Here is a 12,461-nt window from a genome sequence, read left to right as displayed (position 1 = left end):
TGCAAACAGGCTTATTGGCTCTTGCCTAATACCTGTCTGTAGACATCCTGAGAAAATTCAAAAAGATACCATGTTAAGAGTTTATGGTGTAAGTTTAACTTATTCCCAAAATGCTAATTGGGGCGTGGTTGCAAAGATCCTACCCCCTACAGAGTTCACTCTACGCACCCCCATCGTTGCTGAAACAAATGCTACGTGTGCACAAATGCTTAATTGTCAAAATTTTTTCCAGAAAATACAAAGCTATCCCTGGCCCCCTTCCACTGTAATAAAATTCAAAACATATCTTTTAATGATGCCCACATACTTTTGCCTCATGGATGGTTTTAGACATGTAATTCCCGCACTTGGTCATTCATTCCTGCCAACTTGTCTGATAACCACCCATGTTGCCTCAGCCGCCAATTGAACTGGTGCCAATTCTTCCCCTGTAGCCTGAAAAAATCCGTCAATGGCAGCCTCGAGCACTCCAACTAACTAAAAATTGTAATAGTCATGTGCAGTTATATTCTGACTCAGAAAAATTGGCCTTAGCAATGTCACTGGTTAAGGTTCCAGGTTTAGCCTTGGCTGATGGTCTAGAAATCAACCGGTTAGCTTGCAGCTTAGCCAAAAGCATAAATGCCACCTCACAAGCATTGTCATTGTTAAATAAAAAGTTGCGTGATCTAAGAGGTGCAGTTCTAGAAAATAGAGCTGGTATAGATTACCTCTTCCTTCTTCATCATTTAAGTTGTGAGACACACCAAAAGCTCTGTTGTTTTAACTTAACTAATAATGGCAATGCTGTAGATGAACAGATCAACAAGCTGCACAATATAGTAGCTAACAAAACAATAAGACAAAACACTTAGCTCAATTAGTTGACCCTTTGGCTTCCAGATCTTAGCTGGCTTAAAAGCATTGTTCATCCTAATTCTACCAGTATTGTTCATAAAAGTTCTGTTATGTCTCTGCGTTCCTTGTCTTATGCGCTGTTTAACCAATCTGTTTTATGTCTCAGCTAGTAAAACTGCTGCCCTCTATGCTCTAATAGCCCAACAAGAGGCTAAGTAATATGTATGTCACAAAAAGCTTTGTATAGTTATCAGAAATGCTATAATTGTAATGAAATTATGCATTTAAGGGGGGAATGTAGCAGCCATATCGGGGATCAGACTAAGTAGCCTCATGCAGTCTCATGCTTCATGTTCTTGCTGAGCTCTTTCTCCCTTGAATATATTGTTGTAAGCTGATGAGACACAGGAATTCCTTATCTTGTCAAAGGTCATACAATTGTATATCTTGTTCTCTGCTGTTCTCTTCTGTTCTCTCCTTATCATGGCTACCCTATAACCCAGTTCTTGTATTATAAACAATAGTGCTAAGAGAAGAAATGTTGAGGATTGCAACCCCATGCGGGAGGGGGAGGAGGAGCCGTTTCATATGTGTCACAATGTCTATAAAACCAATGTGCTAATGTAAATCGGGGCTTCTGGCTCTTTGGAAACGATTCCAGCCTTAAGCCCGCGCGTTAAATAAAGAATCTCTTTTTCCTTCACTCCGTGGTCTCTCTGACTCTGGGTTCTGCAACAGTAGCACTTAGCCATCAGGACTAGTAGCCACTGATCACCTTTTCCTCCAGGAATTTGTCCAACCCCCTCTTTAAAGCCATCCAAATTGGTGGCCCTCACTACATCCTGTGGTAGCAAATTCCATAGTTTAAATCTATACTGTGCGAAGAAGTCCTTCCTTTTATCTGTCCTGAATCTCCCACCAATCAGCTTCATGGGATGACCTCATTGGATTCTAGTATTCTGAGACAGGGAGAAAAATGTCTCCCTATCTATCTTCTCCGCACCATGTTCTACACAAAGCAGCAGTGACTCTCTGAGACAGGGTGCTGAACCTCTTCCAGCCTGAGGGCCAAATTCCATTTTGGAGAAGCTCTTGGGGACCACTTTCCATTAGTGGGTGGAGCCAAATGCAAAGGGGTGGGGCCAAAATATGAAAAACACAAGCCTATTGTCCCTTGGGAGAGGCATTTCAACCTTTTAGAATGGGGCGTGGGGGCGAGACTGCACAAAAGCTGGGAAACCAGCAAATGATTGGTGTTTGGGGGAAATGGGGTGGGGCCAAGAGAAGGGGGCAGGGACATCTGGGGAAACCCAGAGGTCTGGCTTCAGACACCAGGAGGACAAGACTTGGCCCCCAGGTCTGAGGTTCTGCATTCCTGCGTCAGGTTTCCCGACCCCCCCCCCCCCAGCATACACTCTCAGGCTATCTGACTAGGGATGGGCAGATTCCCTGTCATTCCAGAGGGGAATCCGCCCGCGGGGGGAGGCGATCCATCCCTCCACCTGGAATCCATCCATCCAGGCTGGCTCCGCATTGATCCTGCGGAGCCGGCCACCAGCTCCTCATCGCTGGCGAATGTCGATATGGCCAGCAGCTGTTGCCGTGCCGTATCGCTGTGCTAAGTCAGTCTCCGATGAAAATGGCATAGTGGGTGCCATTTGTGGCCATAAAGCTGGTAGATTAGCCTAAATGATAGGCTACACAAATATTGATGTGATAGGCTACGCAATGGCTGCCGGCCGTATCGACATTCGCCAGCGATGCTGGGCAGGCGGCCGGCTCTGCAGGATCGACGCAGAGACAGATCCGACCCGGACGGATTCCGGGAGGAGGCGGAGGTGATTGTCCCGTTCCGCCATTGGCCCCAGTGGGACCGGATTCTTGGAATCCGGCGTCATTGGGGTCTGTGGCAGAATTCTCCCCCATCTTTATATCTGACACCAGACACCCACATCAGTGACATTTCTTTATTGCAGGAAATCCCACGGCAAAAGCTTAATGGTTACACCCTTCAGAAATCATGTAGCTGATGGTCAGTAGCTATAGGCTCTATGTAATTACAGAACAGTCCAAAGCTAAACTCTACCACTGTGACTGAGATTCTCATCAACATGGTTAACCCGTTGCCATCTCCATGATTCTGAACACAAGGGAAGGGACTTGGGATTCCTGGAGTACCTAACCCAGGCAATCCATACATGGGGTTCAAAACCCAGACAAGAAATGGGAATGATTTCTGGAATGACCCCATCAGGCAATCAAGGGATAAATTCTTGAAAGGCCTAAACAAAACCACACCCATAGAGAGTCCAATTTTGAATCTTTTGTTGATAACTCTGGGCTACATGGTTGAGGCTTATCAAGATCAACAGAAGAGTAAACCCAGACATGCAGGGAGTTCTGTGCCACCACTCTCACACTGGTAACTCCATAGTGCATGCGTCCAAGCAGAAAGAAGTCCAAAAGTCATAGCTCAAACCCAACCTGCCAGTATGCTGAGCTGATGACAAAGACAAACAATCCACAGCAAATGAGAGTTGAGGTCTATGAAAAGACTCACAGTACTTTTTCATTTCCCCCTGCTCTGGGAATTCAGATAGGAGTTTCTCCCATCACTACCAGGAGATGCAAGGGATTGCACTTACAACATTCTGCATGCACCTAGGAATGTCCATCGCTTGGAAATCTAGCCCTTTGGGGGCTCAACAGCCTTCTACTGCCTGCCCAGCTTGGGTTGTATTTGCAAGCCAAGCTGCAGGTTTTCCTTGAACTCTGAGGGCTTTTTCATTTTTCGGCAGATGGGTGGCATCAGGCCGCAATTTATGCAAATAAAGATTTGAGCACATTGCAGCTGAAATTTGTGTAATTTGCACAAATGGCAGCCATGCCTTGTGCAACTTGTGCAAATTATGCAAATTTGTGCAAATTAAAAACCTATGGAAAATCCACTAACTGGCCTGTCTTGCTGCAAACTGAGTCAGGCCCATTAGTGGAAGACAGGCTAAAGTTTGAGGGCCAAGCCCAGAAAACCTATTGAGCTTGACCCCCCCTCAAGTGGGTTCCTCAAACATCCCTCATGTGTGCTCTATTGCTGAGCCCCTCCCTCTATTCTTCTTCACCTTCTTAATTTTTTTAAAAATATAATGGTTTAGTACTTAGCATAATTCTCTTTGTTCTTTATCACTATTCAAAGCTGACTAATATTTGACTGGTCGATTGACTAAGTTGTTGTTGTTGAGATGTTAAAATTTCAACACCACATGGAATAATTTAAAGTTGCTTCCACATAGCAACCACATTTATGCCAACCCTAAATCAGGCATGGAAGAAGGAGAAGGAGAAGGAGAAGGAGAAGGAGAAAGAGAAGGAGAAGGAGAAGGAGAAGGAGAAGGAGAAGAAGAAGAAGAAGAAGAAGAAGAAGAAGAAGAAGAAGAGAGCATTAACACATTGTGTTGGTATTCACATTTGCTGGAAAAGAATGTAAATTTGAACAACAGACTTCACAATGCTAGCCCTGAATTGTAATTCAATTTATCCATGAAACCAATTTCTGTCCTCTGCGTTTTATGTTTTATGGTATGAAACAGAATATTATTGGCTGTAATGTAGTTTATTTAACCTTAACCTGATGCCGTCCAACAGCGGAGGCAGATACGTTCAAAATGTTAATAATACGACATGCCACGCTGATTAAAATTTCAATTGTGTTTCCCCTCATCTCCTTTGGAAAGTTAATGAATTAATGAATCTTTAAAGGACAGTCGGGGAGGCCTTCAAAAGAAGATGCCTTTTTGAGTAAGGAGAGAAAGTGGCAGATTACAACTTAATGGCTTCAGAATAATGGTAATTTCCCTATTTTTCTCCACTCGCCTTAGCTCAGCTAATGGCTTCATTAGCCACACTCTCCATCGAATAATGGAAGACCATGTCACATCCATCTTAGTCACATCACAATAAAACCAGTTAAATACAATTCAGCTACCTGCTGGCTCCCTGGCGATGTTGGAAGGCAGAATTAGCAACACAATCAATATAAATTTGAGTGTATTCTTTTCCCTCCAAAATTAAAAAATGAACATTGAGTGTATATCTAAAAAGATATCAGATGTTTCCATGTTGATTAAATAACTGTAGGCCAGGAGGTTTCAAAATATGCAGAAGGCCTACCAAGTTTGATGGTGCCAGTTGGAAAGGAGGGCCTTACAGGAGAACTGTGACTGAAATTCAATGTTCTCACTACCCAGACTGCTCCCTGTTCATTGGCTCTTGCACAATCCCCCTGCTAGCTGTGGTAACACAATGTCACAGTCCTCCAGTCTTCTCCTATCACTAGTGTTCAAAGGATGAAAAGGGCTATAATTCACTGGTGGAACATAGGTTTTTTCATGCAGACAATCCCATGTTCAATCCATGGCATCTGCAATTAAAGGCTCAGCTAGCAAGAGGAAGACCATCTGGAGACAGTGGAGGACCATTGCCAGTCAGAGTAGACTATATTGGACTAGATGAACCAATGGTCTGACTCAATACAAGACATGTTTACTGGTTCTAGGCACAGAGCAAGAGAGAAGGTCCAATAGTCCCCTTATGCCTAACCTGCTGCCAGCCGATTTCGGTGGGCTGTGAATCCATTCTGGGTTTCAGCCAGAACCAGCCAGAATGCTAAAGGAGCTATCCAAGGTGATGAGCCCCATCCCCAAAATAGGTTCAGCACCTTGGATAGCTACTTTGGAGTATTTTTGAGCAACATTTGATTGGTCAGACGAAACCTATTTTTCACCTGTCCAATGGCTACCCCTACCCCTAGCAGTTGTATCAGAGCACTTTGCTTTTTTTTTATCATGATTCTATAGGCTTCCCAATACAGCTGAATCTATGAAGATTCCTCCACTTCCCCACTACCACCCACCATCCACCCAAAAAACATTAATAAGAAAGTCTTCACTGACAAGAAGCATGGCGCTCAAGGACTTACATGGAGGACTGAGTTTCCTTTGTTTTAATCCAAGATACACAAATCTTAATGCAGGCTGAATGTTTTACACAGTATTCAGTAATAAGGAGTCAGCCTCTATTTGTGCGTGGTCCAGTAACTTGCAGGTTTATAGTGTGAGGGGGCAGGGAGGGGAAAGAGAGCGATAGAGAACTGCCTGGAGGTAATCTCTTCAGTCAGACTGTCCCACTGATGCTGCTCCTTTGGGTGCCTTTTAAGTAGGGATGTATGGACTGTGTAAAATCCGTGGATTGTCAGGTGCCTTTTGTTCCATCATCCACCCAGAGACGGATGCAAATATTTTTCTTCTGTCATGTGGAAAAATACGGAAATAATTGTGTAAATATTTACGTAAGTATTTACGTAAGTATTTACATAATTTACCTCAGTACATAGCATTTAGCGTATTGTCCCCCATTCCATTCAATATTTCCTCAGCAGAAACTAATGTGTTTTTCTATGGATTTATATGAGTACTTTTTGGGAAAGTAAAAAATAAATCTGAAAGTCCACGGACTCCGCATGGCCTGAGGGGGGCGCTCCACAGCAGATTCTGCAGGTCAGATTCTTAGAAATCCGAGCTCATTTTAATCCATTTTGAATTTCTCCAGCATCCCTACTTTTAAGTGGGGCCTGCTCCTTCTCTTTCCTGACTCTTTCAGGGAGACAGGGCAAGGGGCAATCTTGTCACCTTGGTGTGCCAGAAAGAAGAGGGAAAGCACCACCAGTGCCCAAACAGAACTATCAGAGCAGAAGGTAAGGCAAGCTACCTGCCACTTGGCTGGAAATGCATGAAGCTAATGTCAGGGGAAGATGGAAAGGGAACATCATGTAATTCCCTTACAATATGCAATGCATGCATAAGCACATACAAGTCATAAAAGCCATACCTGGAGAGCGGTGGTAGGAGAGAAAAGAAACTACTTGTTGTTGACCACAAGGGGAAAATTACACTCTTTGAGTCACATCCTTTTGGAATTGTGCAGCTTTGGCTCAGATGTGACACAGGACTGATCCTTGCCATAGAGTTAAGCCCTGACCAAGTAGCTGGTATGGGGCTTATGCAATGTTCAAGCAGGACTGGTCCTACAAGTAGGCAGAATGAGGTGGTCACCTCAGATGGCAAATGATGGGTGGTGGTATGGTGGGGGAAGCAGCCGCAGCCCCTTGGCTGTTTCCCTCTGTTGGAGGACAGAGCTGTGTGTGCCACATGGCCTGCCTTGCACCCTCTAAGCCAGCCTGCTGACCTCTGGTGAAGTAGAGGATGCTGCCTCATCTTCAGTGCTGAAGTAAGATTTCACTGTCCATGCAGTCAGCTTCCGCATGTCCTTCACCCCCAGCTGCAAGATGTCTTTGGCCATCCCTGCAGTCAAATGGGCTAAAAGCAAGTCCTGACTGTAGTACAGTGATGAGGTGGGGGTGGGGCAGTGTTAGGCCCTGTGTGAAGCCACAGATTTCAGCAGATCAGGTGAAATTAATTAAATAAGTGGCTTGCAACCCATTAAGTCTGCTCAGCCCAGGACTGATATCTTCTCTGGCCTCAATTCCACCCCCTCTGGCTCAGAGGAGGACTTAGACAGAGAGGAGGATTCATCAAGTAACCTATTATCTGCAACTCTGGGACCTTCCAGGCCAGAGAATATGGCTTTACCAGACTCCTCAGACGGCCACCCTCCAATGCAGTTCTCACCACCTTCATGCTATAGGGAGCAGTGGCTGCAGAACTAGACAATGGCCCTTTAAGAAGGAGACAGCTTCTCAGAGGGGAAGAGGTAACAGCAGGTCCAGACCTGCTAGTCTTCAGAAGGCCTCTCTGTGCTGCTGAGACCACAGATCTTCCTGAGTGAGTTCCAGCCAGCATAGATCTGTCCAGGGTCCTGAAAGACCCTGACATCCTCCATAGCTGGATTTGACTCTGCTTCATTGGACCTGACGCTGCCTCACCCTTCCTTTAAGGGCAGCTGCTTCAGATCGGTTCCCCTGGGTGCTAAAGCCAAGTTAGACGGGACAATAACTGAAAAACAGAAAGGTTGGAAAGCACCCAAAGAGAGGCAGGATATGGCTAGTGGGTTGTACTGGGCTTGGTGGATCACAGTGTTATTCAGGCCTGTGAGAGAATGTTGAACTAAGAGAGATACAGTTCCACTTAGCCATGAAGCTCAGTTGGTATCCTTGGGCCACTCTTTCAGCCCAGCTCTATTTATTGAATTTATTTATTACATTTATATCCCTTTTTTCCCTCTTGCAAGAAACCCAAGGTGTCTCACATGGTCCTCCTCCTCTCAATTTTATCCTCACAACAACCCTGTGAGGTAGGTTAGGCTGAGAGTCAGTGACTGGCCCAAAGTCACCCAACGAGCTTCATGGACAAGTAGGGACTAGAACCCAGATCTCCTAAGTCCTGGTCCAACACTCTAACCACTACACCACACTGGCTTCTCATGGTGAAAATAGTTCCTATTCTCATGGTAAGAGTAACAGAAGACAGCCCTGCATAATCTGCCATATGCAGTGGTACAACCAAGACTGCCTTCATATTCTGTTATTTGCTACATTTTCAGCCTAGCCTCTTTCTTCAAGGCATTTAGGGCAGTGTACATGGCTCCTGCCCCCACTTACTCATAAGAACATAAGAGACCTCCTTGTTCAGATGCCTCTGGGAAGTCTACAAGCAGGATACGAGTCGAAAGCCACCTTCTGCTCATGTTTCCCAACAACTGGTATTCAGAGGCATACTGATATGGGAGGCAATGCATAGCCATCATGACTAGTAGCCATTGATAGCCTTATCCTCCATAAACTTGTATGATCCCATTTTAAAGCCAATCCAGTTGGCAGCCATCACTATATCGTGTGACACCTCCTTGGTCTTAGTCTAATATGCTAATCTCTATCTCTACACCACATTGGCTCTCGGACATTATCTGTTACCAACAGATGTTGGCCAGTATTCTTAGAACTTCCATATTTTGAAGCTTTTACAGAAGATCGTATCAGTACTTTTCACTGAAAATTGTGTTGCTGTGGCATGTGTCTGCTAAGTGAATCCTCCTTTCTAGACACCGCATCCCTTTTTCCAGCTAGCTGTTTCCAGAACGGAAATGTTGTTCTTTGGTAGACAGATTGTTTCTTTCAGGAAGACACGTATCCTTTTCCTTCTTGGCTTAAATTACACACCAGCTAGATTTACATACAATGTAGGTTCCCCTCAGAATTGCCCCCCTCGGTATGTGAGTGCAACCACAGGCTTAAATCCTACTTTTCCTATTAAAGTTTTGTGTTTAATTAAAATTGTCTTTAATTAAAATGCAAATATTCCAGGACCCTAACAATAAATTGTTTACACTAGACTGAGAAACAGCTCTCAGAGGCTTTGGAGAGAGCACACCCATTGCCGGCTGTACATTCAGACTTCACTCTTCAGTGGAAATGGGTAGAGATTTTCTGTTCTCTCCACAGATTGGCTTAATCTGTTCTAAACAAATGAAACCTATCCCAGTCTGTATCAAAGATTCATGTACAGAATGTGAAACAATTCCCAGTGTTATCTGCCGTTGAGCAAATAATTAGAATACTTCAAGCTCCTTTGTTATTTCAAACAATTGTTTGGGCCCATTCAGCTAAAAAACAACATTAATAAATTGAGTCGAGAATAAAGAAATTTGGTGTGTACATTTACATGTTTCCTTTTCACTCAGCCATTTCGATCTTTGCACTCAAGGTATTCTAAATCAGCCTTCCTAACTAGGGATGAACAAGAATTTTGTTCCTGTTCCCAAATCATGAACATGTCCCATTCACAAGCCCGAATTCCAAGGTGAGCAGGAATGCAATTCTAAGGAAATTTTCATAATTTGCTGTTGCATTCACATTCACAAGTGTGCATTTGTGTAAGTGCACCCTTCCAAAAATGTGCAATTGTGCACAAGCGCAAATCCTCCTCCCCACTCTTTAGCCTATGGGGGGAAATGCACTTCTTCAATTGAGAAAAATGCACATTTTTTTAAAATGCATCTTTTTCCATTGGGAAAAATGCTCACTTTTAAAATACACTTTTTTTCCTGATTGAAAATGCACATTTTTCCCAAATGAAAAAGAAAAAAAAGACATTCATGTTTGGGAAAGCAAACACAGCAAAATGAGCTTCAAGGAATCCTGAATTTGGAGAATTTCAACAAATTGAAACGTTGCATGCTTGCCCAACCTGGTGCCCTCCAGATGTTTGGACTATAACTCCCAGAATCCCTGACCATTGACCATGCTGGATGGGGCTGATGGGAGTTGAAGTGCAAAACTTCAGAAGTCAAAAACCTCTGAAGTCCATAACCAAACTGGAGGACACCAGTTTGGGAAATGCTGTTCTAAATCATTTACTGTATCCAATCTTCATTTTTCACTCCCTTCCCCTCCACTATAACACAGGTTACTTGTGGACATTACCATTTAAAGAATGACCGTAACACCATGAAATCCACTGTCTAAAACCACCTAACTGCATCTGTATGGGTGGCCACTAGGACAGGGCCTTCTCTGTGGTGGTGCCCTGGCTGTGGAGCACTCTGGCTGGAAGCACAATTTATTAGCATAATGGTATTAGCCTTTAAAGCCCTAAATGGTTTGGGTGCAGCAGGTTACTTGAAGGATCACCTTTATGCACACCAACTTGCCTGGACTGTGAGACGACCATCAGAGGCCTTACTTACGTGCCTTGCTGTAAGAGCAGTTAGGCTGGTGGGCATGACGGATTGAGCCTTCTCAGTAGTGGGTCCCACTTGTGGATCACTGTTCCAACTGATGTCCACCAGGCCCCATCATGACAGGCCTTCAACTGGGCCCTAAAGATTCACCTGTGTACATTGGCCTATAATTGAGTTAGGATTCTACCAAGGCCATTGTGTATATGATACTGTCTGGATTTACTGATTAATCTCATTTTATCATTTTTTTTTATTCTTCATATTATTGTTTTACAGTTTTAAGTTTTGTTGAATGCTGCCTTGGGAGAGTTTACCCTAAAAGGCAGCTTATAAATATTTTAAATAAATAAATAAAAACTTTTAAAGACTGTATATCTTGTGGGGAAAGTCAACCAGGTAAACACCTCCCTCTCAGTTCTGACTCCTGATCCTTGCCAGGCACCATTTGCCGGAGATGGTCTTGCTGGATTGGCACCACCCAGAAGGTGTTGTACCTTTCAACATTACAGCAGAGCAACTGGATGAAGTCAGTAAAATCGAGTTACCACATAACACCTTGAATATATAAAGGACACCTCAGTCTCTCTTGATCCAGCAAGAGTCAGATCCCATGCAAATCGTTATCATAGCCATGTGTGAAAAAGCATAGAAAACACTGCATTTTCTTCAAATCTGTCTAATAAACTATAATTAGTTCTTTGGGGGCGGGGTTAAAGTGATACAGCCTTCCAAGGTTGCAGAGACCCATCTTGGTGAGCCCTGAGAAACCTTGAAATACAATTACAAGAAAGTAAACAGCCGTAATTGTACACTAAATGCCTTTTTAAAGAGCCAAGCGGTGCGTTTATAAGCTTTAACTCCCACTCGCTGTGACTCTAGAACAAACAGTACATTAGCAAACACAGAAACAAGGGGGAAGAAAAGAGGAAAGCCCTACAGATCTTTTTCCCGAGCCAGGAGTTCTTATAATGTCCCTCAAAACTATATATGGGGGTGGGGGGAGAGAGGGGGGGGGAGGGAGGGAGGGAGGGGGAGAGGGAGATGGATATATACGTGAAACTTATATATGAGAAACTTTGTGTGTTTGACATGTGATTGTATCTTCAGAAAGCATATGCCTAGCATAAAAAAGCATGGAAAATGATCTTGCAATCCTCTGAAAATGAATGTTGTATTCTAACCTGTATTCACCCAAAAGGGAAAAAAAGAGAGGAAATATAAGAATGAAAAGGGTAATGATGCAAAGAAATCCAAACACTCTGTCAGCTGCTCCCTCACACACACATTTAATCCAAGTGTACCTTTTCTCTAGTGGGTGAAGCAGAAGCCCAGCTGTGCACAGTGGTGATTGGACAGCCTATAACAGGGATGGATGAAAATGTCAACTCTGGTTTCTCACAGTTTCTCATCTTTCCAATTTAAAATTCTGTTCATCCTGAACCTTGAGGGTTGTTTTTTTTTTTAAGTTTCCATGAAAATTCATGCACATTTTTGTGCACATTTTTCTGAATACTTGCATTTTCCCCAATTTTGCCTAATATACACCCTCCCCGCCCGAATATAATGCATTTTACTATTATTTTCACTATCAACCCTATTTTTGAGTGCAGTTTCTCCTAAGATACACATTTGTGTACTCATTAAAGTATATATGTGGATAACTCCATTGTGAAATTCAGAGAAGTGCAAATTTTGAAGGATAACTGAGTTTCAGTTCATGTGTTGGTTTGGAAGTGCAAAATTGGGTAAGTTCACATTAAAATGCAAACAACACACATTTATCTTTAGCCCTATTGGCCACCACAGTGTCAACAAGAAAACCTACCTCCCCCTAGGGATGGCAGAGAATTCCACCACGGATCTCGGTAAGGCTGAATGCCAGTGCATTCAGCCCCCCGAACTCCGTGGCGGAACAGCCTGCCCCCCGCCCCCCC

At 43.7% G+C, this 12,461-nt stretch overlaps 1 protein-coding gene across 1 annotated transcript in view; it reads right to left on the bottom strand.

Annotated features, from left to right (window-relative positions):
- The window catches only part of AFF2 (ALF transcription elongation factor 2), a 574,244-nt gene that overhangs the window by 539,317 nt on the left and 22,466 nt on the right, over positions 1-12,461 (bottom strand). The window lies entirely within an intron of this gene.

This window comes from Heloderma suspectum, chromosome 9, assembly GCF_057233095.1.
Source record: "Heloderma suspectum isolate Gila_16-S chromosome 9, 16-S_ref, whole genome shotgun sequence".
Taxonomy (NCBI): Eukaryota; Metazoa; Chordata; class Lepidosauria; order Squamata; family Helodermatidae; genus Heloderma; species Heloderma suspectum.
Note: the sequence above shows the minus strand (reverse complement) of the source record. Positions and strands in the feature narration are given on the sequence as shown.